Source organism: Scyliorhinus torazame, chromosome 5 (assembly GCF_047496885.1).
Source record: "Scyliorhinus torazame isolate Kashiwa2021f chromosome 5, sScyTor2.1, whole genome shotgun sequence".
Classification (NCBI taxonomy): Eukaryota; Metazoa; Chordata; class Chondrichthyes; order Carcharhiniformes; family Scyliorhinidae; genus Scyliorhinus; species Scyliorhinus torazame.
In genome coordinates, this window is record NC_092711.1 from 150,408,556 (window position 1) to 150,436,512 (window position 27,957).

Consider the following 27,957-nt stretch of genomic DNA (forward strand, 5'->3'; position numbering starts at 1 on the left):
TTTTTGGACACTTCCAATCAACCAGATCTTGGGCTGTTATTTGAAGATAAAATAAGAGATCTTTTCACTCATAAAGTTGCCAAAATAAGTGTAACCCTGAGGATTGGAAACTTGTCTTAGAATTCAGCAAAGGAGGATCAAGGAACTCATCAAGAGAAAATTGAATATGAGAGCAAACTGGCTAGAAACATAAAAAAACGACAGGAAAAGCTCCTATAGGAATGTGAAAAGGAAAAGATTAGCAAGGACCAATGTGGGTCCATTCCAGGCAGAGATAGGAGAGTTTACAATGGGGTACAATGAAATGGCAGAGAAACTAAACAATGTGTGTCTGTCTTCATGGAGGACATGAAATTGTCCCAAAGACGCGAGAGAACCAACGGACTAGTGAGCACGAGGAACTGAAGGAGATTAGTATTAGTGAAAAAGTAGTACTCGAGAAATTAATGTGGTTAAAAGTTAATAAATCCCCAAAAGCTGATGCTCTCCATCCCAGAGTGTTGAAAGAGGCGGCTGTAGAGATAGTGGATACATTGGTGATCATCTTTCAAAATTCTATAGATTCTGGAATGGTTCCTGCAGATTGGAAGGTGGTAAATGTAACCCCACTATTTAAGGAGGGAGAGAGAAAACGGGGAACCACAGCCCCATTAGCCTTGCATCAGTAGGAGAGAAAATGCTATAATTTATTATAAAGGTTGTGATAACAGACGAATTAGGAGCAGGAGCAGGCCACTCGGCCCCTCAAGCCTGCTCCACCATTCAATACGTTCCCGGCTGATCTGATTGTAACCTCAACTCCACATTCCCGCCCACCCCCCGATAACCTTGTTTAACCTGAATCTATCCAGCTCCGCATTAAAAATATTCAAAGACTCTGCTTCCACTGCCCTTTGAGGAAGAGAGTTCCAAAGACTCACGACCCTCTGAGAGAAAAAAGTTCTCCTCTGCCTTAAATGGGCAAGTTATTACTTTTAAAGTGACTCCAATTTCTAGATTCTCCCACAAGAGGAAACATCCTTTCCACATCCACCCTGACAAGGCCCCTCAGCATCTTATACGGTTCAATCAAGTCACCTAAACTTCATCGGACACAAGCCCAGCCTGGCCAATCATTCCTCATAAGACCAGCCTCCAATTCCAGGTATGAGTCCAGTAAACCTTCTCTGAACTGCTTCCAATACATTGACATCATTCCTTAAATCAGAGCAATACTGTACACGTGCTCCAGATGTGGTCTCACCAATGTCCTGTATAACTGAAGCATAACCTCCCTACTTTTGTATTCAATTCCCCTCACAATAAACAATAATATTCTATTAGCTTTCCTAATTACTTGCTGTACCTGTATACTCGCCTTTTGTGATTCATGCTCTTGGACACCCAGATCCCTCTGAATCTCAGAACTCTGCAATCTCTCACCATTTAGATAATAAGCTTTTTTATTCTTCTGGCCAACATGGGCAATTTCACATTTTCCCACAAGATTCTCCATTTGGCAGACCTTATCCCACTTACTTAATTGATCTATATCACTTTGTAACCTCCTTATGTCCTCTTCATAATTTACTTTCCCACCTATCTTTATATCATCGTTGCAGGAGTTGGCCATTCAGCCCATCGAGCCTGCTCCACCATTCAATACGATCATGGCTGATCATCCACTTCATTGTCTTTTTCCCCACACTATCCCCATATCCCTTTGTGTTCTAGGGATTTAGAAATATGTCAGTTGGGTGGCACAGTGGTTAGCACTGCTGCCTCACGGCACTAAGAACCTGGGTTTGATCCTGGCCCCAGGTCACTGTTCGTGTGGAGTTTGCACATTCTCCTTGTGTCCTTTGGGTCTCAGACCCACAACCTAAAACGATGTGCAGGGTAGGTGAATTGGCCTTGCTGCACTGCCCCTTAATTGGAAAAGAATAATTGGGTACTCTTAAATTTATTGAACAAAAAATAAAGAAATCTGTCCATCTCTGCTTTAAATACACTCAGTGACTGAGCTTCCACAGCCCTCTGGGGTAGAGAATTCCAAAGATTTACAACCCTCTGAGTAAAGAAATGTCTCCTCCGGGACCCGTCCTAAGTGGCTTCCCCCTTATTTTGAAATTGTGTCCCCTGGTTCTAGACTCCCCAACCAGGGGAAACATCTCACTTGCACCCACCCTGTCTATTCCTTTATGGATTTTGTAAGTTTCAATGAAATCCACTGTCATTCCTTGAAACTCCAGAGAAAAGAGGCCTAGTTTCCCTAATCTCTCTTCATAGGACAGTCCTGCCAAACCCAGAACAAGTCTGGTGAAACTTTGTTGCTGTTCCTCTGTGGCAATACATTTCCTCAGGTAAGGGGAGTAAAACTGCACACATTACTCCAGCTGTGGAGTATCTAAGCATTTCATCATGATCGATGTCAAGGCCACCGGACGGTATTCATTGAGGCACGTTGCCTGGTTCTTCTTTGGCCCTGGTATGATGGTGGTCTTCTTGAAGGAGGTGGGAACCTCAGAACGGAGTAGGGAGAGGTTGAGGATGTCCGCGAACACACCCGCCAGTTGGTCCGCGCAGGATCTGAGTGCACGACCAGGGATCCCGTCAGGACCTAGCGCTTTCGAGGGTTCACTTTCAAGAAGGCCAATCTGACTTTGGACGCTGTGATGATAGGTATGGGTGTGTCGAAGGCTGCTGGGGCAGATGACAACGGTTTGTTGGTTTCCTGCTCGAAATAAGCATAGAATAAATTGAGTTCATCGGGAAGGGGTGCGCTGTTACCAAAGATTCACCTCGGCTTTGATTTTTTAGCCCATTATGTTGTTTAAGCCTTGCCACAATCGATGAGAGTCCATGATTCTAGCTTAGTCGGGTATTGTCTCTTGGCATCCCTGTTGGCTTTGCGAAGGTCGTAGCTAGATTTTTTTGTATAGGTCAGGATCACCTCTCTTGAACTCCTCACACCTGGCCTTCAGCAGGGAGTGAATCTGCCGATTAAACCATGGTTTCTGGTTGGGTAACGTACGTACTACCTTCTTTGACACACAATCTTCTACACACTTACTGATGAAGTCTGTGATGGTGCTGGCATACCCGTTTAGGTTAGCTGCTGTGTTCTTGAATATGGACCAGTCACTGACTCCAAGCAAGTTGCGTCGGTGCTCTTCTGTTGCCTCAGACCAGCATTTGCACAACCTTCTGAACCGGATTCTCTCGCTTAAGTTTCTGCTTGTATGCCGGGAGAAGGAGCACCATCTTGTGGTCCGATTTTCCGAAGTGCGGTCAGGGGATGGATCATCAGCCGCCCTTGATGTTTGTGTAGCAGTGGTCAAGGATGTTGGGGTCCCTGTTGGGACAGGAGATGTGTTGGTGGAATTTTGGCAGTACACTCGAGGTTGGCCTGGTTGAAGTTCCGGCCACGATGAACAAGGCCTCCGGGTATTCTGTTTCATTGTTATTTATAGCGGTTACAATTCATCAAGCGCCTTCTTCACTTCCGCCTGGGGTGGAATGTAGACCGCTGTGATGATGGCAGAAGTGAACTCCGTGGAATGTAGTATGGACGGCACTTCACAGTCAGGTATTCCAGCTCCGGGGTGCAGTAGTTCACCAGGGTCGCCATGTCCGAGCACCAGGAGGAGTAGGTAAGAAGAAAAATCCCTCCACCCACTCCAGGTTCAGTCCTGGATGTGATTAACAGCAGGAATAACGGCAGAATCCAACCTGTCATCACTTGTGAACCCTTTGGAGTCTCAGCATGTTGGATGACTGAGTGAATCCCTTCCCACAGTTACAGCAGATGAATGGCTTCTTTCCAGTGTGGACTCGCTGGTGTTTCAACAGGGCAGATGAATCACGGAATCTCCTCCCACAATCAGAGCAGGTGAAATGAAATGAAATGAAAATCGCTTATTGTCACAAGTAGGCTTCAAATGAAGTTACTGTGAAAAGCCCCCAGTCGCCACATTCCGGCGCCTGTTCGGGGAGGCTGTTACGGGAATTGAACCGTGCTGCTGGCCTGCCTTGGTCTGCTTTCAAAGCCAGCGATTTAGCCCTGTGCTAAACAGCCCCTGTCAGGTGAATCAAGTGTGAACTCGCTGGTGTCTCCGCAATGTGGATGATGTTTGAAATCTCTTTGTGCAGTGAGAGCAGCTGAACGGTCTCTCCTCAGTGTGAATGCGCTGGTGGGATATCAGTAGCTGTGAGCTTTTAAACCCACTCCCACAATCGAAGCATTTAAAGGGTCTCTCGTTGCTGTGAGTGACATTGTGGCTCAGCAAGTGATGACCGAGTGAAGCTTTTCCCAGTCGGAGAGGTGAACGGGCTCTCCCCGGTGTGACCTCGCTCGTGTTTCGTCAGGTTGGATGAGGATCTAAACCTCTTTGTGCAGTGAGAGCAGCTGAACGGTCTCTCCTCAGAGTGAACGCGCTGGTGGGACATCAGTAGCTGTGAGCTTTTGAAACCCCTCCTGCAGTCAGAGCATTTAAAGGGCCTGCTCTTGGTGTGAGTGACATTGTGTTTCAGCAGGTTTGATAATTGAGCAAATCCCTTATCACACACAGTGCAGATGAACGGCTTCTCCCCGGTGTGAAGTCGCTGGTGTCTCTGCAGGTGGTGCAACTGACTGAATCGCTTATCACACACAGTGCAGATGAATGGCCTCTCCCCGGTGTGAACTCGCTGGTGTCTCTGCAGGTTGCCAATGTCAGTGAATCCCTGTTCACACTGAGAGCAGGTGAAAGGCCTCTCTCCAGTGTGAACTCGTTCGTGTCTCCGCAGGTTGCCAATGTCAGTGAATCCCTTTTCACACTGAGAGCAGGTGAAAGGCCTCTCCCCAGTGTGAACTCGTTCGTGTTTCCGCAGGTTGCCAATGTCACTGAATCCCTTTTCACACTGAGAGCAGGTGAAAGGCCTCTCTCCAGTGTGAACTCGTTCGTGTTTCCGCAGGCTGCCAATGTCTGTGAATCTCTTTTCACACTGAGAGCAGGTGAATGGCCTCTCTCCAGTGTGAACTCTCTGGTGGCTCTGCAGGTTGGATAACTGAGTGAATCCCTTCCCACAGTCAGAGCAGGTGAACGGCCTCTCTCCAGTGTGAACTCGCTGGTGGCTCTGCAGGCTGGATAACTGAGTGAATCCCTTCCCACAGTCAGAGCAGGTGAACGGCCTCTCTCCAGTGTGAACTCGTTCGTGTCTCCGCAGGTTGCCAACATCAGTGAATCCTTTTTCACACTGAGAGCAGGTGAAAGGCCTCTCTCCAGTGTGACTACGTTGATGCCTTGCCAGCTCGCACGGGGCTGTGAATCCCATCCCACACACAGAACAGGTGAACGGCCTCTCTACAGTGTGACTAAGTTGATGCCTTTCCAGCCCGTACGGAGCTTTGAATCCCTTCCCACAATCCTCACATTTCCATGGTTTCTCCATGGTCCGGGGGATCTTGCGTCTCACCGCGTTGGACGATCAGTTGAAGCCTCGTCCACACACAGAACAACTGTACAGTCTCTCCCTGCTGTGAATGGTGTAGTATTTTGTCAGGCTGTGTCACTGGTTAAAGCTCTTTCCACAGTCAGTGCTCTGTAACAGTCTCACACGGGTGTGTGTGTGTGTCTCAGTGCTTTTCCAGACACACTGATGTTTAAAATCTCTTGAAGTAGACAGAATAGACAAACATTTCTCCTTCTAGATTCAAAGGCCAATGATCTCCGGTTCCCAAGAATTGAGTGACTCAGTCAGTTCTTGACGTGATATTTAGTTTGAGATCTCGGCGTCAAACTCCTCTCGTTCGAACTTCCTGCAATCAGATTTTACAATAGTAATCATTGTCAGTCCAGGATAGAAACTCAGAACTGACAATTCTAGTTTCTATTGAACATTCTTTCCTCTCTCTTTCCCTGAAATGCTCTAAATCTCAATCCCACACACTCTCCCTCCATTCTCACTCTGCTGTATCTAATATTCACCCTCCCAATTCTCCTGAAGGTGCTGATTCAGGCTGATTGACAGATCCAAGCTCACTGCTTCCTGTCCTGGACACAGAGATCTGAAAATCTTCATGCAGGTTGCCAGACAGATATATGTCTATATTACTGGATGAAAAATGTGTGTAATATCCAGACTGTATTCACTTACTTTCCCTCCCAATTTTCCTGAAGGTGCTGATCAACAAATCTAAACTCACTAAAACCTGTACAACCGTAGAGAATCTCCATATAAGTACATTAACTGATTAGAGATAGGGAAATTCTGAGGAAGAATTTTATTTAGTCATGGAGTGGTCATGACAGGGAACTCACTGCCCACAAGGGTTGTGGAAGTCCAGATGATCAATAATTTAAAATAAAATAGGATGGTTACTTGAAGAAAATAAACTTACAGGGGAACAGGGCTATCGAGGGGGAACGGGACTGACTGGATTGCTGTACAGAGAGTCAGCATTGACTCGAGTTACCAAATGGATTCTGTCAGTGCTGCAATGACTGTATGACTGTAAATATATAATGTAGGTCCAGTACTATATTACAAAACTAGAAATAATAATACATGTATTTTATTACAGAACCATCAATAATATCAGAGAATATCATAATAATAGAACCATCACACCACATAACACGTGACATATCTCCGTCCGATATTAAATTTTTTAAAATTAATTTACAGGATGTGGACAATGCTGCTTAGGCCAGCATTTATTGCCCATCCCCAGTTGCCCTTCCGAAGGGGCTGGTTTAGCACAGGGCTAAATCGCTGGCTTTGAAAGCAGACCAAGGCAGGCCAGCAGTACGGTTCAATTCCCGTACCAGCCTCCCCGAACAGGCGGCGGATATGTGGCAACTAGGGGCTTTTCACAGTAACTTCATTTGAAGCCTACTTGTGACAATAAGCAATTTTCATTTCAAGTAGTGGTGAGTTGCCTTCTTGAACTGCTGCAGTCATTAAGGTGTAGGTATATCCCCTGTGCTGTTTTTTTTAAATTTGTTTTTTATAAATTTAAAGTACCCAATTCATTTTTTTCCAATTAATGGGCAATTTAGCGTGGCCAATCCACCTACCCTGCACATCTTTGGGTTGTGGGGGCGAAACCCACGCAAACACGGGGAGAGTGCGCTAACTACACATGGACAGTGATCCAGAGCTGGGATTGAATCTGGGACCTCGGCGCTGTGAGGCAGCAGCGCTAACCACTGCTCCACCATGCTGCCCTACATCCCCAGTGCTGTTAGGGAGGGAATTCCAGGATGTTGCCCCAGGGACAGTATATTTCCAAGTCAGGGTGGTGTGTAACTTGGAAGCGAACCTCCAGGTGGTGGGGTTCACAGGTATCTGCTGCTCTTGTCCTTCTAGATGGTAGTGGTTGTGGGTTTGGAAGGTGCTGTCTGAGGAACCTTTATGAGTTACTGCAGTGTATCTTGTAGATGGTATACACAGCTGCTATGGTTTGTCAGTGGTGAAAGGTTTGAATGTTTGTGGAAGGCGATGCAATCAATCAGGCTGCTTTGTCCTGGATAGTGTCAAGCATCTTGAGTGTTGGTGGAGCTGCACTCATCCAGAAAACTGGAGCGTATTCCATTACACTCCTGACTTGTGCTTGTAGATGTCTGGTGGACAAGCTTTGGGGCATCAGATGGTGTGTTACTCGCCGTAGGATTCCCAGCCTTTGACCTGCCCTGGGAGCTACAGTATTAATATGGCGAGTCCAGTTCAGTTTCTGATCAATGGTAACTCCCAGGATGTTGGTTGTGGGGGATTCAGCGATGGAAATGCCACTGAATGTCAAGGGGTGGTGGTTAGATCCTCTCTTGCAGGAGATGGTCATTTCCTGGCACTTGTGTAGCAAGAATGTAACTTGCCACTTATTAGGCCAAGCCTGATTATTGTCCAGGTCTTACTGAACTTGGACATGGACTGCTTCATTATCTGAGGAGTTGAGAATGGTGCTGAACATTGTGCAGTCATCCACAAACATCACCACTTCTCACCTTATGATGGAAGGAAGATCATTGATGAAGCAGCTGAAGATGGCTGGGCTGAGGAAACTGTCCTGAGGAACTCCTGCAGTGATGTCCTGGAGATGAGATGATTGACCTCCAATCACCACAACCATCTTCCTTTGTGCCAGGTATGACTCCAACTAGTGGAGAGTTATCCCCCGATTCCCATTGGCTCAAGTTTAGCGAGGGCTCCTTGATGCCATACTCGGTCAAATGCTGCCTTGATGTCGAGGGCAGTTACTCTCACCTCACTTCTGGCATTCAACGCTTTTGTCCAAGTTTCAACTAAGGCTGTAAAGAGGTCAGGAGCTGAGTGACCCTGGTGAAACCCAAACTGAGCGTCCAGAACCAGGTTATTGCAGAATAAGTGCCGCTTAACAGCAACTTTGATGACTCCTTCCATCACTTTGCTGATGATGGACAGTGGACCTGCAGAGAAGTAATTGGCTGAGTTGGATTTGCCCTGTTTACTGTCCCCTTAAATGTCCGTCATCTCTTGGGGAAACCAGCCCTTTAATTGTGAACATTAACAAAGAGATCGTCCTTTAAGCCAGACAAATAAATGTGTCAAGCTGAGGGAGGAAAGGATGTCAATGTCTTTGAGAGAGAGACCTGGGCCAAGCTTTGCCGAGTCTACACCCTCCCTGGATTCACTTCCTTTCCCTTCAGTTGCTGCAAGTGACCAATTGAAGGTGAGAATGAGAAAAGAAATGGAAAGGGGGAGAAAAGAAAGTGTTTTACTCACAGATGTTGGAGACAGGAGTCTGTGTGCAGCTCAAGCTCATTCAGGGTTGGAGGAACAACAGCTTTGCTCGACAGAAACCTCCATGTCCAGCTTCCGCATTGAGACAATGGGGGAGCTCTGATTGGCGGAGAAACAGAGTCCTTCCGGTCCTCCAATCTTCCATTGGGCACAAGTCAGCGGGAAAGTCAGAGATAGTGAACTCACCCTGTACATGCGCAGATTGCCCTCTCCCTGAGACATGCGCAGATTCCCCTCTCCCTGAGACATGCGCAGTCTTGAGTTGGTGGGATGGGCTTCTCGCTCTGGCCTCAGCTGTCAGCCGGTTGCCTGGAAACCGTCTTGACGATGTGCTGGGGGAGGGAGTACAAAGGGTGAGGGCGGGGCTCCCGTGTCCTCGCGCCGGGCGGTGCGCTCAAATGCAGTGACGTCACTGCGGAACCGATTTATTCCTATTGGCTGATTTAGAGGCCAAGCTCCTTTGTGATGTCACAATGTGGAGGTTGGACAATGAGTTTCAGACTAAAACTTCCTCCTTTGGGCAACATCTGGGAGCAAATCAATGTCTTCCCTTTTCAGAAGGTCATGAGATATAGGAGCAGAATTAGGCCATTTGGCCCATCGAGTCTGCTCTACCATTCTATCATGGCTGTGCTCATCCTGGCTTTAATTACACCGTACTGTCAGTTCCCCATTACCCTTGAACCTATTACCAATTAAAAATCTGTCTAAAATCTGGATTTAGCCCTTTACATAAAGTGTGTGACATTCATGGAAGTTTGCCAACTGGAGCGTTATTCTCAGTTAAATTCAGCTCTCAGCTCCGTCGCTGCCCGTCATTGACATGAGCAATAGAGACAGAAAGGTGCCCAAGGCTCAAATGGGAAGTCAAATCTTGTGACTTGATACCAACACCTCAACATTTGTCAGTCAAATCCATGTTATTTATACTGGGGGTTTTATTATTACATTTAGGCACTGGAAGCAAAGGATGGGGGGTTTTAAAAGGTAACTTTCACTTTCTAACTTTGTATTGCCTATAATGTCAGCCGTGGCTCAGTGGGCAGCTCTCTCACCTCAGAGTCAGAAAGTTGTTGGTTCAAGTCCCAATCCAGGGACCTGAGGACAAAAATCACATCCAACATTTCTCCTCGCAGCACTGAGGGAGTGCTGCACTGTCAGAACAGCCTTCTTTCAAATAAATAAAATGAAATGAAAATCACTTATTGTCACAAGTAGGCTTCAAATGAGGTTACTGTGAAAAGCCCCTAGTTGCCACATATCCGGCGCCTGTTCGGGGAGGCTGGTACGGGAATTGAACCGTGCTGCTGGCCTGCCTTGGTCTGCTTTCAAAGCCAGCGTTTTAGCCCAGTGCTAAACCAGACCCTAATAATAAGATTCAAATAAGATTCTAAACGGAGGCCCTGTCTGGCCCTATCAGGTGGATGTTAAAGATCCCACAGCGGAGAGGGAGAGGCTGGTGGGAGAGATACCTTGGGTAGACAGGAAGTATGCGGAGGCCCCCGAGGGAGGGTTGCGAAAGGAGCGCCGGAGATTATAGGTGGAGTTTGATTTGCTGACCACTGGGAAGGTGGAGGCACAGTTGAGGAAAGTGAAAGGGGCAGTTTATGAGTATGGGGAGAAAGCAAGTAGGATGCTGGCGCACCAACTTCGCAGGAGAGATGGGGCCAGGGAGATCGGGGGAGTGAGGGATAAGGAAGGTAATACGTTCTTGGGCCCAGAGAAGGTCAATGAAGTCTTTAAGGAGTTTTACTGTAAACTGTACGAGTCAGAACCCCCGAGGGGAGGGGAAGGGATGAAGCAATTTATGGATCGATTGAGGTTCCCAAGGGTGGACGAGGAGCGGGTGGAGGGACTGGGGGCCCGATTGAGTTGGAGGAGATGGTTAAGGGCTTAGCAAGTATGCAGTCGGGCAAGGCCCCGGGTCCGGACGGCATCCCTGTAGAATTTTATAAGAAATTCTCGGAGCTACTGAGCCCACTCCTGCTAAGAACCTTTAACGAGGCAAAGGAGAGAGGAACCCTCCCCCCGACGATGTCACAGGCACTGATCTCGCATATTTTGAAGAGGGGGAAGGATCCGCTTCAATGTGGGTCCTTCAGGCTGACATCCCTCCTGAATGTGGATGCCAAACTGCGAGCAAAAACTTTGGCTACCAGAATAGAGGACTGCGTCCGGGAGTGATTGAGGAGGACCAGGCGGGTTTCGTCAATGGCAGGCAATTGAACACAAATGTGAGGAGGCTCCTGAATATTATTATGATGCCCTCAGAAGGAGGGGACGCAGAAGTAGTGGCTGCAATGGACGCAGAGAAAGCCTTTGACAGGGTGGAATGGGAGTACCTGTGGGAAGTGTTAGGTAGGTTGTATATTTCGGACCCGCCAGAGGGGACGGGGGAGATCATGCGGATCCGAAGGGACTTTGGGAGCTTCTCGGGATACAAGTTGAATGTGAGGAAAAGTGAGCTGTTTGTAATCCACGCTAGGGGTCAGGAGGAGATACTGGGGGAACTCCCGCTCGAGATGGCGGAGGGAAGCTTTCTTTACCTAGGTATACAGGTGGCTAGGAACTGGGATGCCTTGCACAGGCTCAATCTATCTCGGCTTGTAGAGCAGATGGAGGGAGACTTTACAAGGTGGGACATGCTCCCGCTTTCCCTGGCGTGAAGGATGCAGACCGTGAGGATGACGGTCCTCCCCAGATTCCTGTTTGTTTTCCAGTGCCTTCCCATCTTCATCCCCAAACCCTTCTTCAAGTGGGTGAACAGGATTATCACGGAATTTGTGTGGGCAAACAAGACCCCGCGTGTTAAAAGACTGGGCGGGCGGGGGTGGGGGGGGGTGTTGGTGTGTCTGAACTTCTGTAGCTACTATTGGGGTGCTAATGTGGCCATGATTAGGAAATGGGTAATGGAGTAGGGGGTGGCGTGGGGGCGGCTAGAGGCGGCATCATGCAAAGGCACCAGCCTAGGGGCACTAGTAACGGCACCGCTGCTGCTCTCACCGGCACAATACACCACAAGCCCGGTGGTGACGGCGGCACTGCGGGTCTGGGGTCAGTGGAGAAGGCTCGGGAAGGAGGGTCCTCAGTTTGGACCCCGATACGGAACAACCATAGAATTGCTCCGGGCAAGATAGACGGGGGGTTTCAAGGCTGGTATAGGGCAGGCATTAGAAGGATGGGAGACCTGTTTATAGATGGGACTTTACCGAGCTTGAAGGCGCTGGAGGAGAAATTCACCCTACTCCTGGGAAATGCCTTCAGATACCGCCAAATCCGTGACTTTCTCAAAAAACAGGTGGGGACATTTCCGTTGTTACCCCCTCGAAGGATACAGGACAGGGTGGTGTCTGGCATCTGGATAGGAGAGGGAAAGGTGTCGGACATCTACCAAGAGCTGCAGGAGATGGAGGAAGCATCAGTGGAGGAACTGAAGGGCAAGTGGGAGGAGGAGCTAGGTGAGGAGCTAGATGAGGGCCTGTGGGCTGATGCCCTGGGCAGGGTAAATTCCTCCTCATCATGTGCCAGGATCAGCTTAATTCAGTTTAAGGTGGGACACCGGGCTCATATGATGATGGCGAGAATGAGCAAGTTCTTTGGGGTGGAGGACAGTTGTGCGAGATGTTCAGGGAATCCAGCGAACCATGTCCATATGTTCTGGGCATGCCCGGCGCTTAAAAGAATTCTGGCAGGGCTTTGCGAGGGCTATGTCCAGGACTTTGGACACGCGGGTGAAGCCGAGTCCAACAATAGCGATCTTTGGGGTGTCAGAAGATCCGGGAGTGCAGGAAGCGAAAGAGGCCAAGGTTTTGGCCTTTGCCTCCCTGGTAGCCCGGAGACGGATCTTGTTCATGTGGAGAGACTCGAAACCCCCGAGTGTGGAGACCTGGGTTAGTGACATGGCTGGGTTCCGCAGCCTGGAGCGAATAAAGTTCGCCTTGAGAGGGTCCTTGCTGGGGTTCTCCCGGCGGTGGCAACCTTTCCTTGACTTTCTAGGGGAGCAGTAAAATTTCAGCAGCAGCAGCAATCGGGGGTGGGGGCTCAGGTGGGGGAACTGTCTATTTAATGTATATTCTCTTTTTGTATAATGATAACAGCCACCTAGGTTTGTTAAATATTTTTCGTTTATTTTTCTGTTATTGGTTATGTAAAAATTCTGTTTGAAAAAAGCTTTAATAAAAACAAATTTAAAAAAAAAACATTCCCCCGGAGACGTCTGAGACAGTGGAACGCAATCAGCAGTCACAAACCTGAAGAGAAGGGAATCCCAAAAGGCGCTTGCTTGGACAAGGAGAGCAAGTATTGGTGCGCAGCTGTACTACCAGCGAGAAGTGGGTTCCTGCAACTGTATTGGCAATATTACAATAATCATGGGGGGCTTCGATATGCAGGTGGACTGGGAAAATCAGGTTGTTAGCAGATCCCAAGAAAGGGAACTTTTGGAACAGCTTGTGGTAGAGCCCATTTGGGAAAAAGCAATTCTGGATTTGGTGATGTGTAATGAGGCAGACCTGATTAGGGAACTTAAGGTGAAGGAACCCTTAGGGGGCAGTGACCACAATATGATAGAATTTGCCCTGCAGTTTGAGAGGAAGAAGCTGGAATCAGGTGTAATGGTATTACAATTGAATAAAGGTAACTACAAAGACATGAGGGAGGAGCTGGCCAGAGTTGATTGGAAGGGGAGCCTCGCAGGGAAGACAGTGGAACAGCAATGGCAGGAATTTTGAGGGGTTATTTGGGAGGCACAACTGAAATTCAACCCAAGGAGGAGGAAACATGCTAAGGGGAGGACAAGGCATCCATGGCTGACAAAGAAAGTCAGGGATAGTATGAAAGCAAAACAAAAGCATACAAGGTGGCGAGAATTAGTGGGAAGCCAGAGGATTGGGACGCTTTTAAAAGCGAGTAGAGGACAACTAAAAAACCAATAGGGGGGGGGGGGGTGAGATGAAATAGCGAGTAATATAAAAGAAGATAGCAAGAGCTTTTTACAATACATAAAAGGGGAGAGGCAAGAATAAACATTGGATCACTGGAAAATGAAGCTGGAGAAGTAGTAACAGGAAACAAAGAAATGGCAGAGGAACTGAATAGCTACTTTGTGTCAGTCTTCAAGGTGGAAGACACCAGTGGGATACCAGAACTTCAGGTGAATCAGGGGGCAGAGGTGAGTGTAGTGGCCATCACTAAGGAGAAGGTTCTGGGGAAATTGAAAGGTCTGAAGGTGGATAAATCACCTGGACCAGATGGAGATAGCTGAGGAGATTGTGGAGGCATTACTGGTGGAATCACTAAAGGCAGGGAGGGTCCCAAAGGACGGGAAATTGGCTAATATAACACCGCTGTTTAAGAAGGGAGAGAGGCAGAAGACAGGAAATTATAGGCCGGCTTCTGACTTCGGTCATTGGTAAGATTTTAAGATGTAAGATTAAAGATGAGATTGCGGAGTATCTAGAAGTACATGATAAAATAGGACTGAGTCAGCACGGCTTCGTCAAGGGGAGTCACGTTTGACAAATCTGTTGGAGTTCTTTGAGGATGTAACAAGGAAGTTAAACAAAGGAGAACCAGTGGACGAGATCTATTTAGATTACCAGAAGGTCTTTGACAAGATGGCGTATAGGAGGCTGTTAAATAAGTTAAGAGCCCGTGGTGTTAAGGGTAAAATACTGGCATTGATAAGAGGATTGGCTGACTGGCAGAAGTCAGAGAGTGGGGAAAGGGGTCTTTTTCAGAATGGCAGCTGATGACCAGTGGTGAGCCTCAGGGGTTTGTTCTGGGACAACTTTTCACAATATACATTAATGATCTGGAAGACGAACTAAGGTCACTGTTGCTAAGTTTTCAGATGATACAAAGATATGCAGAGGGACAGTTAGTATTGAGGAAGCAGGGGGCTGCAGAAGGACTTGAACAGGCTCAGAGAGTGGGCAAAGAAGTGGCAGATGGAATATAATGTGGAAAAGTATGACGCCATACACTTTGGCAGGAAGAATGGAGGCATAGACTATTTTCTAAAATAGGAGTCCTTGTTCACGATTCTCTTAAGGTTAATGTGCAGGTTCAGTCAGCAGTTAGGAAGGAAAATGTAATGTTAGCATTCATGTCGTGAGGGATAGAATACAAGAACAGGGAGGTACTTCTGAGGCTGTATAAGGCTCTGGTCAGACCCCATTTGGAGTATTGTGGGCCCCGTGTCTAAAGAAGGATGTGCTGGCCTTGGAAAGAGTCCAGAGGAGGTTCACAAGAATGATCCCTGGAATTAAGAGCTTATCGTATGAGGAGCGGTTGAGGACTCTGGGTCTTCACTTGTTGGAATTTAGAAGGATGAGGGGGGATCTTAATGAAACTTACAGGATACCGAGAGGCCGAGATAGAGTGGAACGGAGAGAATATTTCCACCAGTAGGAAAAACTAGAACCTGAGGCCACAGCCTCAGACTTAAGGGAAAATCTCAATACTGAGATGAGGAATTTCTTCAGCCAGAGGGGGGTGAATCTGAGGAACTCATTGCCGCAGAAGGCTGTTGAGGCCAATTCACTGAGTGTCTTTAAGACACATAGGTTGTTGATTCATAAAGGGATCAGGGGTTATATGGAGAAGGCAGGAGAATAAGGATGAGAAACATGTCAGCCATGATTGAATGGCAGAGCAGACTAGATGGGTTGAATGGCCTGATTCTGCTTCAATCTTTTTTTATTCATTTATGGGATACGGGCTGGTTGGGCCAGTATTTATTGCCCATCCCTAGTCTCACGGAAACGGACCCTGATTCCTATACTGTACAAACTGAACATTTAAAAAAATATAAATTTAGAGTACCCAATTATTTATTTTCCAATTAAGGGGCAATTTAACGTGGCCAATCCACCTACCCTGCACATCTTTGGGGTGTGGGGGTGAGATCCACGCAGACACAGGGAGAAAGTGCAAAGTCTACACGGACAGTGACCCGGGACTGGGATCGAACCCGGGTCCTTGGTGCTGTGAGGTAGCAGTGCTAACCACTGCGCCACCGTGCCCCATTGTACAAACTGAAGATGAGCGAGTGTGGCGACGACACAGATCAGTTGTTAGTGACACCCATCAATGTGCCAGTACCATGTGTGCTAGAACTACCTCAGGATGAACCGCCATCCATCCTACCCAATCATGTGACTGCGACTTCTGGTCAATCAGCAGAAACTGAAATTGCCAAAGAACCAAAGAATCTATGAAAGGGAAATCATGCTTGACAAATCCACTAGAATTCTTTGAGATGTAACTAGTAGATTTTTAGAAATAAATAAATTTAGAGTGTCCAATTCATTTTTTCCAATTCAGGGGCAATTTCGCATGTCCAATCCACCTACCCTGCACATCTTTTGGGTTGTGGGGATGAAATCCACGCAAACACGGGGAGAATGTGCAAACTCCACACAGACAGTGACCCACAGTTGGGATCGAACCTGGGACCTCAGCGCCGTGAGGTAACTAGTAGATTTGACCAGGGAGACCCAATGGATGTGGTTTATTCAGAAGGCTTTCGACAAGGTCTCCCATAGCAGATTACTGTGTAAAGTTAAAGCATTTGGGATTGCGGGTAGTGTCTTGCGATGGATAGAAAGCTGGTTAGCAGACAGGAAGCAAAAAGTTGGAATAAATGGGTCTTTTTCTGATTGGCAGGCAGTAACTACTGGGGTGCCACAGGGATCTGTGCTCAGACCCCAACTGTTCACATTATGTATTCATGATTTGGAAGAGGGAAGTAAATGTATTATCTTCATATTTGCAGATGATACAAACTTGGGTGAGAGGGTGAGCTGTGAGGAGGATGCAGAGATTCCTCAGCGTGATTTGGACAGGCTGGGTGAGTGGGCAAATGTATGTTAGATGCAATATAACCTGGGTAAATGGTAGGTTATCCACTTTGGTAGCAAAAATAGGAAGGCACATTATTATTTGAATGGGTGTAAATTGAGAGAGGTGGATACAGAGCGAGACTTTGGTGCCCTTAGGCATCAGTCACTGAAAGTAAGTGTGCAGGTACAGCAGGCAATAAAGAAGACAAATGGTTTGTTGGCCGTGAGAGGATATACGTATAGAAATAGAGATGTTTTCCTGCAGTTGTATAGCCCATTGGTGAGGCCACACTCGGAGTATTGTGTGCAGTTTAGGTGTCCTTATATAAGAAAGAATGCTCTTGCTATGGAGGAAGTGCAGCAAAGGTTTACAGGCTAAATCCTGGGATGGCGAGACTGTCATATGAGGAGAGACTAAATCGGTTAGGATTATATTCATTGTCGTTTAGAAGAGTGAGAGGGGATCTCATAGTAACTGATAAAGTTCCATTAGGATTAGGCAGGGTAGATTCAGAAAGAATGTTGCTGGTGGTGGGAGAGACCAGGACTAGGGGTCATAGTTTGAAGATAAGGGGTAAACCTTCTAGGCATGAGGTGAGGAGACATTTCTTCACCCAGAGAGTGGTGAATCTGTGGAATTCACCACCACACAAAGTAGTTGAGGCAAAAACATTGTGTCATCTCGAGAAGGAGTTCGACATAGCTCTTGGGGCTGAAGGAATATGGGGAGAAAGCAGGATCAGGGTATTGAACTTGATGATCACCCAGATCATAATGAATGGGAGAGCAGGCTCGAAGGGCGAATGGATTCCTCCTGCTTCTATTTTCGATGTATCTATGTATGTATTTAGGAGATGGAGAGCTGACGGGTGGTGATTTAACCTGAGGATCACCACACCCCAGGCGAGGGCAATGTTGAGAAGGCGGGGCTTTCATGGATGACCTCAGCCGGTATGGGAGTTGAACCCGCACCGTTGGTGTCATTCCAATCATGATGCAGTCGTCCAGCCAACTGAGCAAATTGACTCCCTGGTAAATATGTTATAATTCCATAAATATTAGCTATTCCCTGTCTCCTATCAGTTTCCCAGTTCACCTCAGACAACTTGCCCCTCATACTCTGATTGTTTCTCACAGACGAAAACACTTAAATAAGTTAAAGAAATAAACCATGTAATGACCATATCCCATCTTCATGGCAAGGCGGCATAATTTTAGGGGTTCCCAAACAGAAATGGGAATGAAATATCTTCTACTTCCAAACACCCCTTCACTCTGTGATCTTTGTGAAATTTGAAACCAGGTATTCTCAACAAGACAAAGAGCATCAGCCCACTGGAGGCAAAGTTGTGAGACTGGCCAGTCCAGCAGAAAGAAACCCTCCAACCCTCCCCATTGACCAACTGACAGAATGAACACAATGCTGTTCTGGGTGTAATTCAGAACAGAAACAATAACAGCAGAATCCAACCCCTGTAATCACTTGTGAACATGTTGGTGTCCCAGCAGGCGCCATGAATCACGGAAACCCTTCCCACATGGAGAGCAGGTGAATGGCTTCTACCCAGTGTGAAGTTGCCAGTGTCTCTGCAGGTGGGATGGATCAGTGAATCCCTTCCCCTACTCAGAGCAGGTGAATGGTATCTCCAAGATGTGAACTCGCTGGTGTTTCCGCAGGTTGCGTTCATGCATGAATCCCTTCCCACATTCAGGACAGATGAATGGTCTCTCCCTGGTGTGAACTCTATGGTGTGTCAGCAGGATGGATGAAAGAGTGAATCCTTTCCCACACACTGAGCATAGAAATGGCCGCTCGCCAGTGTGAACTCGCTGGTGTGTCTGCAGGGTGGATGAATCACTGAATCCCTTCCCACACTGAGAGCAGGAGAATGGCCTATCCCCAGTGTGAACTCGCCGGTGTACCCGAAGGTGGAATAAGTGAGTGAATCCCTTCCCACACTGAGAGCAGGTGAACGGCCTCTCCCCAGTGTGAACTCACAGATGTGCCTGCAGGTGGGCTAACTGAGTGAATCCCTTCCCACACTGAGAGCAGATGAATGGCCTCTCCCCAGTGTGAATTCACTGATGTTTCTGCAGGGTGGATGAATGTCGGAATCTCTTCCCACACCTTGAGCAGGTGAATGGCTTCTCCCCAGTGTGAACCCGCTGATGTGTCTGCAGGGTGGATGAATGATTGAATCCCTTCCCACACTGAGAGCAAGTAAACGGCTTCTCCCCAGTGTGAACCCGCTGGTGCCTCAACAGGTGGGATGTATCACTGAATCCCTTCCCACACTGAGTGCAAATGAACGGCCTCTCCCCAGTGTGACTGTGCCAATGAGTTTCCAGCTCTGATGGGACTCTAAATCCCTTTCCACAGTCCCCACATTTCCACGGTTTCTCCATGCTTTGAGTTTCCTTGTATCTCTCAGTGTTGGACAATCAGTTGAAGCCTTAACCGCATACAGAACACGTGTACAGTCTCTCCCGGCTGTGAATGGTGTGATGTTTTTCAGGCTGTGTAACTGGTTAAAGCTCTTTTCACAGTCAGTGCTCTGGAACACTCTCAATCGTGTGTTGTACAAAGAACAAAGAACAAAGAAATGTACAGCACAGGAACAGGCCCTTCGGCCCTCCAAGCCCGTGCCGACCATACTGCCCGACTAAACTACAATCTTCTACACTTCCTGGGTCCGTATCCTTCTATTCCCATCCTATTCATATATTTGTCAAGATGCCCCTTAAATGTCCCTATCGTCCCTGCTTCCACTACCTCCTCCGGTAGTGAGTTCCAGGCACCCACTACCCTCTGCGTAAAAAACTTGCCTCGTACATCTACTCTAAACCTTGCCCCTCTCACCTTAAACCTATGCCCCCTAGTAATTGACCCCTCTACCCTGGGGAAAAGCCTCTGACTATCCACTCTGTCTATGCCCCTCATAATTTTGTATACCTCTATCAGGTCGCCCCTCAACCTCCTTCGTTCCAGTGAGAGGGGCTCACTGTCTCTGTGTCTTTGTCTCTGTGATTTTCAAATCGCACGAATGTTTAAAATGTTTTGAAGCCGACAGAGCAGTCAAACATTTCTTCGAATTCAAAGGTCAATGATATTCTGGTCCCAAGGAATCAAGTGACTGTCAGATTTAGACATGATGTTTTGAGATTTCTGTCTGTAATTTCTCCTCTTCTACTATCCTGTAAAAACATTTTGGAAAAGACATCCTCTTCTAATATCCTGGAAATACAATTTACAAAGTAATCACTGTCAGTACAGGATAGAAACTCAGAACAGACATTTCTAGTTTCCATAGAACATTTTTCCTCGTTCATTCCCAAAAGCTGTAAATCTCCAACCCACACACTCTCCCACCATTCTCACTCTGCTGTATCTAATCCTGAAGGTGCTGATTCAGGCTGCTTGACAGATCCATGCTTCCTCTCCAGGATAGGGAGATCAGAATAGGAGCTGCAGTCGGCCATTAGGCCCATCGAACCTCCTCAACCATTTCATGAGATCATTGGCTGATTTACCTCAGCACCAGTTTCCCACACTGTCCCCCACATCCATTGATATCTTCAATATTTAGAAACTTATCAATCTCAGTCTTGAAAATACTTGGATGACTGAAGCTCCACAATCCTCTGGGGTAGAGAATTCCCAAAGCTTCACTACGTCCTTGAGTGAAGAAATCCCTCCTCCTGCCTGTTTCCCATAACCCTTAACTCCCTTGTGGGCAGAACGGTAGCATAGTGTGTAGCACTGCTGCTTCACAGCTCCAGGGTCCCAGGTTCAATTCTCAACTTGGGTCACTGTCTGTGTGAAGTCTGCACGTTCTCCCTGTGTCAGCGTGGGTTTCCTCCGGGTGCTCCGGTTTCCTCCCACAGTCCAAAGATGTGCAGATTAGGTGAATTGACAACGCTAAATTGCCGCTTAGTATTCAAAGATGTGTAGGTGAGGTTACTGTAACTGGGCTGGAATAAATTCTGGGTTTAGATCAACTGAAACAGGTTTGAATTGAACATCCTGTGAAATTTGCAGACTGGAACAGAGGAGCAGGAGTAGGCATTCAGCCCTTCGAGCCTTATGCCCCATTCTTCAAATCATGGATGATCTAGTTGTCATAGATTATCATAGAATTTACAGTGCAGAAGGAGGCCATTCGGCCCATCGAGTCTGCACCGGCTCTTGGAAAGAGCACCCTATCCCTAATACACAACCCAACACTAAGGTCAATTTTGGACACTAAGGGCAATTTATCGTGGCCAATCTACCTAACCTGCACATCTTTGGACTGTGGGAGGAAACCGGAGCACCTGGAGGAAACACACGCAAACACAGGGAGGATGTGCAGACTCCGCACAGACAGTGACCCAAGCCGGAATCGAACCTGGGACCCTGGAGCTGTGAAGCAATTGTGCTATCCACAATGCTATCATGCTGCCCCAAATGAAAATCGCTTATTATTGTCACAAATAGGCTTCAAGTGAAGTTACTGTGAAAAGCCCCTAGTCGCCACATTCCGGCGCCTGTTCCGGGAGGCTGGTACGGGAATTGAACCGTGCTGCTGGCCTGCCTTGGTCTGCTTTCAAAGCCAGCGATTTAACCCTGTGCTAAATCAGCCCTTCACCTGTGAGGTTGTGATCTCAACTCCACTTTTCTGTCTGGCCCCCATAACCCCCGACTCCACTATCTGTCAAAAATCTGTTCAACTCCGCCCTGAATATAGAATCATAGAATTTGCAGTGCAGGAGGCCTTTGGGCCCATCGAGTCTGCACCGGCTCTTGGAAAGAGCACCCCACCCAAACCCAAACCTCCACCCTATTCCCGTAACCCAGTAACCCCACCCCAACTTTTGGACACTAAGGGCAATTTAGCATGGCCCATCCATCTAACCTGCACATCTTTGGACCGTGGGAGGAAACCGGAGGAAACCCACGCAGACACGGGGAGAACGTGCAGACTCCACACAGACAGTGACCCAATCCGGGAATCGAAACTGGGAATATATTCAATGACCCAGCCCCCACTGCTCCCTGGGTTACAGAATTCCACAGACTAAACACCATCTGAGAGAAAAACGTTCTCCTCAAGTATGGTACTGTTTCTCTATTCCTCCTGCCAAAGTAAACACCTTAATTTTGACACGAGCAATAGAAACAGGAAGGTGCCCGAGGCTCAAATGGGAAGTTGAAACTTGTGGCTCTAAACCAACACTTCAACATTTGTCAGTCAAATCCATGTTATTTATACTGGTGGTTTTATTATTAGTTTTACTGGAGGCAAAGGGTTGGGGTTTAAAGGGTAACTTTCCCTTACTAACTTTGTATTGTCTACAGTGTCAGCCGTGGCTCAGTGGGCAGCTCTCTCACCTCTGAGTCAGAAGGTTGAGACCCAGTCAGGGAACTGTGGACAAAAAGTTCCAACATTCCTCGTTGCAGCACGGAGGGAGTACTTCACTGTCAGAACAGCCTACTTTCAAATAAGATGTTAAACTGAGGCCCTGTCTGCCCCTCTCAGGTGGGTGTAAAAGTTCCCACAGCCACTATTTTGAAGAAGAGCAGGGGAGTTATCCCCGGTGTCCTGGTCAATATTTATCCCTCAATCGACATCATTAAAAACACATCATCTGCTCATTATCACATTGCTGTGTGTGGGATCTTGCTGTGTGTAAATTGGCTGCTGCATTTCATACATTACAACAGTGACTACATTTCAAAAGTACTTCATTGGCTGTAAAGCACTTTGGGATGTCCTCTGGTTGTGAAAGGTGCTATACAATTTTTTAATTGAAGATTTATGTTATCCGATCTTGTTATCTGGAATTTTATTGATTTCAGCTACCCCCAACTTACCATTTAATAAATTCACTTTGGTTCAGACAAGACTTTAACCAATTAAGGCAAATGCAGAATTCGCTGGATGGCAAATTTAAAAAGCTTATTAAATGAAAAAGGTTTACTGATCAGTTTTAAGACATTTACTTTTACAACTTCATGCGGATAATCAGTCTGTAGAAGTGTAACCCTCTCTGGCTCCTTTGACAGTAACTCTTGTGGAATTCAACCTCGGGAGTCGGGCTCCTTGTTTGACAGTAATTTCTTGGAACTCGGCCTCGGGAATCTTCAGTACTTGGCCAGCAAGACCTTCAGAACCTCTACTTTTATCCCCAAAGTGACCATTACCTCACATCAGAGTTAGGCCTGTTATAACATGATAATTGGTCAATTTGGTCACTAGATTAATTTAATTAGATCCCCAATTACTGACTCCACCTTCTCTCATTATCTTAAACAGTAATACAATAGAACTATTTCATACTATCCCTTTATCTGATTCTATACAATCCCTTATTCATACTTCAAATGTTGAGGCTAATCAGAGATTGAAGATCTCTCTTGCCAGTACATTTATCCTCATTGCACATTTTTTATACGGATGTGCAATGCGCGAAACCAAGAGTGCCAGTTAGATCGAAGGAGAGTCTGAAATCGGGCACCGCACCAAGCGCCAATCGATTTCCAATCTAACCGGCCTATTCCCATTGGCGAGATCTGGATACAATTAAGGCCAATCTCCATCGGGAAGGACTCCCTATCTAAAGGTCTCCCTTGATTTAAGCAACTCCCCAGCCGGTCAAATGGACGCCGATTAGTATTGGCCCACGCAGACATGGGCCAGGCATCAGGGTACCTGAGGGCTTCCCGGGCCATTGGAGGCCCCCCAAGTGGTCAGGGATAGGTCAGAGTGGTCTCCCTGGCCCAGCCCCTGGAACGTGTGCACCTTGGCACTGCCAGACTGCACTTTGGCACTACAAACTGGGTATTTCACGTTCTGCCCATTCCTGAAGATCACTCATAAAGACTGAGTCTTGATTTTGTGAAACAACCATGTCTTTTTCTCCATTTCAAATCCTCTGTGAAAATCCAAACACAGCGTATCGTGAAATTATTAGATTTAAAACAGAACGAGTTGTTGGGATTCACTGCCTGACAAAGGTGCAGGAAGTAAATTCAACTGTAACTTGCACAAGGGAACTGGACAGATTCTGTGGGAAAAGAAACTTGCCGGGCGATGGGACTAATTTGATGTTCACTCAGAGAGCTAGCATGGGAATGATGAGCGGGATGGCGTCTTTCTGTGCTCTCTGAGACTCGTTTGCATTTGACGAAATTGGGAAATACCTGGAACACACTTCCTACGAGGGGGGTAGAAGCAGAGATGGTGGAATGTTTCCAAAAGGAAATTGGTTGGGCTTTTGAGGGAAATAAACTGACAGAGAAACGGGGATAGAATGGTTTGATCTGCAAAGATCTACAAGTTGTGAATGTTTGGAATTCTCTAACCCAGAGGGCTGTGGGAGCTCAGTCATTGAGTGTGTTTAAAGCAGAGACTGACAGATTTCTAAATACAAATAACACAAAGGGATATGGGGATAGTGTGGGGGAAAAGCATTGAAGTGGATGATCAGCCATATCGTATTGAATGGTGGAGCAGGCTCGATGGGCTGAATGGCCAACTCCTGCTCCTATGTTCCAATATACAAAGATAAGCAGGAAAGTAAATTGTGAAGAGGACATAAGGAGGTTAAAAAGATAGATGTTGAAATGAGTGGAATAAGATCTGCCAAATGGAGAATAATGTGGGAAAATGTGTAATGTCCATGTTGGCCAGAATAAAAAAGCTTATTATCCAAATGGTGAGAGATTGCAGAGCTCTGACATTCAGAGGGATCTGGGTGTCCAAGAGCATGAATCACAAAAGGCGAGTATTCAGGTACAGCAAGTAATTAGGAAAGCTAATAGAATGTTATTGTTTATTGTGAGGGGAATTGAATACAAGAGTAGGGAGGTTATGTTTCAGTTATACAGGACATTGGTGAGACCACATCTGGAGCACTGTGTACAGTATTGCTCTCATTTAAGGAATGATGTAAATGTGTTGGAAGCAGTTCAGAGAAGGTTTACTGGACTCATACCTGGAATTGGAGGCTGGTCTTATGAGGAACGATGGGACAGGCTGGGCTTGTGTCCGATGGAGTTTCGGTGACCTGATTGAATCGTATAAGATCCTGAGGGGCCTTGACAGGGTAGATGTGGAAGGGATGTTTCCTCTTGTGGGAGAATCTAGAAATTGGAGTCACTTTAAAAGTAATAACTTGCCCATTTAAGGCAGAGGGGAACTTTTTTCTCTCCGAGGGTTGGGAGTCTTTGGCACTCTGTCGGATCTCTGCGTCTATTCATATACTTGTAACACCATAGCATGTACCAAAAAACAGAGATTCAAGACTGGCTTCTTGGGTTAAAGGCAATTTGCCACTTTTATTTTGTAAGCGAGTAGAATCTAATGGTTAGTTTCAATTTTCACACATGTACAGAATTTAGGATGTTCTGACTAGCCCTGCAGGAAGCTAATCAGAATGATTGTCTTTCACAAATACAGATTGTTGAATTCAAAATACAATGACAGCTTGTAGTAATTTCTTCAAATCAAGATACACAGTACAAAGGACTGTGCAGTTTAAAATAGAATAAATAGCAGTTTTGCAAAGCCAGCGGACAGAATAGGTTTCAGAGGATAGGTTGAATTGATTCTAGAATGGCTTTCCATCCCGATACCTGAACTTTTATGAAGATTACTATCTATAAAGTTTTGTCCTCTTTACAGCTGTGAATGGTTTTAACTAATCTGTAATTCGTTTAATTTGGCTGAAGTGTCTGTCTGTTAAATTAAGAGATAAACATTTCTGTAATTTTCCACTTGATGAAAAGCTTTCACAGCAAAACATCTTTGCATGGGGTGATTTGTGATTACCATGGACACGGAACTGGATCTTATCCCAGCTCTCCAACAGTCTTTCTGTCAGATTGGCCTTGCAAAATCTTGCAGTTTGCTGATCTGATCCTTTCACAAGCAGTTATCCATTTCTTACTGTTATGGTTAATACATAATAATTTAAAATTTTTGGAATTATAACTTCTTTATATAAATTCTTCCTTTAACCCTTTTTACCTATAATAAAAGGTTAGTTTCTATCAAACTCTCTTTCTCAAAGGGCAGTGGAAGCAGAGTCTTTGAATATTTTGAAGGCAGAGCTGGATAGATTCTTGAAAAGCAAGGGGGTGAAAGTTTACCAGGGGTAGGTGGAAACAAGACCATACAAAGACCATAAGGGATAGGGGAGGCCATTCAGCCCATCCAGCTGCTCCACCTTTCAATGAGGATCATGGCTGAAACCAACATTCCTCACGTTCACTTTCCTGCCCTTTCCCCATAATCCTCGGTTCCCTGACTGATCAAGAATCTATCTCAGCCGGGCAACATGGTGGCGCATTGGTTAGCACTACTGCCTCACGATGCCGAGTTCCCAGGTACGATCCCGGCTCTGGGTCACTGTCCGTTGGGAGTTTGCACATTCTCCCTGTGTTTGCGTGGGTTTCGCCCCCACAACCCAAACATGTGCAGGGTAGGTGGATTGGCCAAGCTAAATTGCCCTTTAATTGGAAAAAAATGAATTGGGCACTCTAAATTTACATTAAAAAAAACAAAAAAATAAGAATCTATCTCAGCCTTAAATATACACAAGGACTCTGTCCCCACAACTCTCTCAGTTCCAAAGACTCTCAGAAGAAATTCCTCCTCATCTCAGTCTTAAATTGACATCTCTTTATTCTGAGACGGTGCCCTCTGGTCCTAGATTCTCCCATGAGGGAAACATCCTCTCAGCATTTACCCTGTCAAACCCCTTAAGAATCCTGGATGTTTCAATGAGATCACCTCTCATTCTTCTAATTTCCAATGAGTAGAGTCCCAACCTGTTTAACCTTTGCCCCGAAGACAATCCCCCCCATAATGGGGATCATCCTAGTGAACCTTCACTGAACCTCCTGCAATAAAATATCTTTCCTTAAATAAGGGGACCAAAACTGCTCTCAGTTCTCCAGATGTGGTGTCACCAGCACCTTGTACAGCTGCAGCAAGACTTCCCGACTCTTATACTCCAACCCTCTTGAAATCAGGGCGAAGGGCTCTGCCCCCACAGCTCTCAGTTCCAAAGACTCTCAATCCGCAACAGAAGAAATTCCTCCTCATCTCAGTCTTAATTGGCACCTCTTTATTCTGAGACGGGTCCCTCTGGTCCACATCTGCAGCAAGACTTTCCGACTCTTATACTCTAACCCCCTTGGAATCAGGGCCAACATTCCATTCACCTTCCTGATTACCTGTTGCACCTGTCTGCTAGCTTTCTGTGTTTCGTGCACAAGTTCCCCCAAGTCCCTTTGTGTTGCAGCTTTCTGCAGTTTTTCTCCATTTAAATAATACTGTTCTTTTCTTCTCCCTTCCAAAACGAACTTCACATTTTCCCACATTATGCTCCATGTGGCAACTTTTTGTCCACTTGCTTAACCTCTCAATATCTCTTTTCAAACTGTTTATATCCCCCTCGCAACTTGCCTTTCCACCTATTTTTGTGTTGTCTGCAAATTTGGGCACAGTACGTTTGCTCCCTTCCTCCAAGTCAAATATAAATTGTACACAGTTGCGGTCCCAGCACTGATCCCTGTGGAACCCCACTGGTTACAGGTCACCAACCTGAAAAAGAACCCCTTATCCCCACTCGCTGTTTCCTGCTCATTAGCCAATTCTCTATCCATGTCAATATATTACCTCCAACACAATGGGTTCTTATCTCATGACTTAACGTTTTGTGAGGTACCTTGTCAAAGGCCTTCTGGAAGTTTAAATACAACACATCTACTGGTCCCCCTCTATCCACTCTGCTTGAGACTTCCTTGAAACACTCTGATAAATTAGTCAGACACGGTTTCCCTTTCACAAAGCCATGTTGACTGCTTGATTAGATTATGATTTTCTGAATGTGCTGCCTATTACTTCCTAATAATTGATTCCAACATTTTTTCAACAATAAATGTTAGGCTAATCGTCCTATAATGTCTCGTTTTTTTCCTCCCTCCCATTTTGAATTGGAGGGTTGTCACATTGGCAGTTTTCCAATCCTCTGGTACTTCTCCAGAATCCAAGGATTTTTGGGAAATTACAATCAATGCATCCACTATCTCTGTAGACATTTCTTTTAGGATCCTAGGATGCAGCCATCCAGGGACTTACCTTATCCGCATTAGTTTGTCCAATACAACCTCTCCAACGTTGGTATTTAATTGCTTCCTCCGTATTCTTTAGTATTAATGGGATATTCGAAGTATCTTCCACCGTAGAGACTGATGCAAAATATCTGTTTAACTCCTCTGCCATTTTCTTGTTCCCCATAACTGACACAGCGGCATGGAGGCACAGTGGTTAGCACTGTTGCTTCACAGCTCCAGGGACCTGGGTTCAATTCCCGGCTTGGG

At 46.3% G+C, this 27,957-nt stretch overlaps 1 pseudogene; it reads right to left on the reverse strand.

The window, feature by feature from the left end:
• Window positions 1–149: 149 nt before the first annotated feature.
• Window positions 150–27,726, reverse strand: LOC140417968 (uncharacterized; annotated as a pseudogene).
• Window positions 27,727–27,957: the final 231 nt, after the last annotated feature.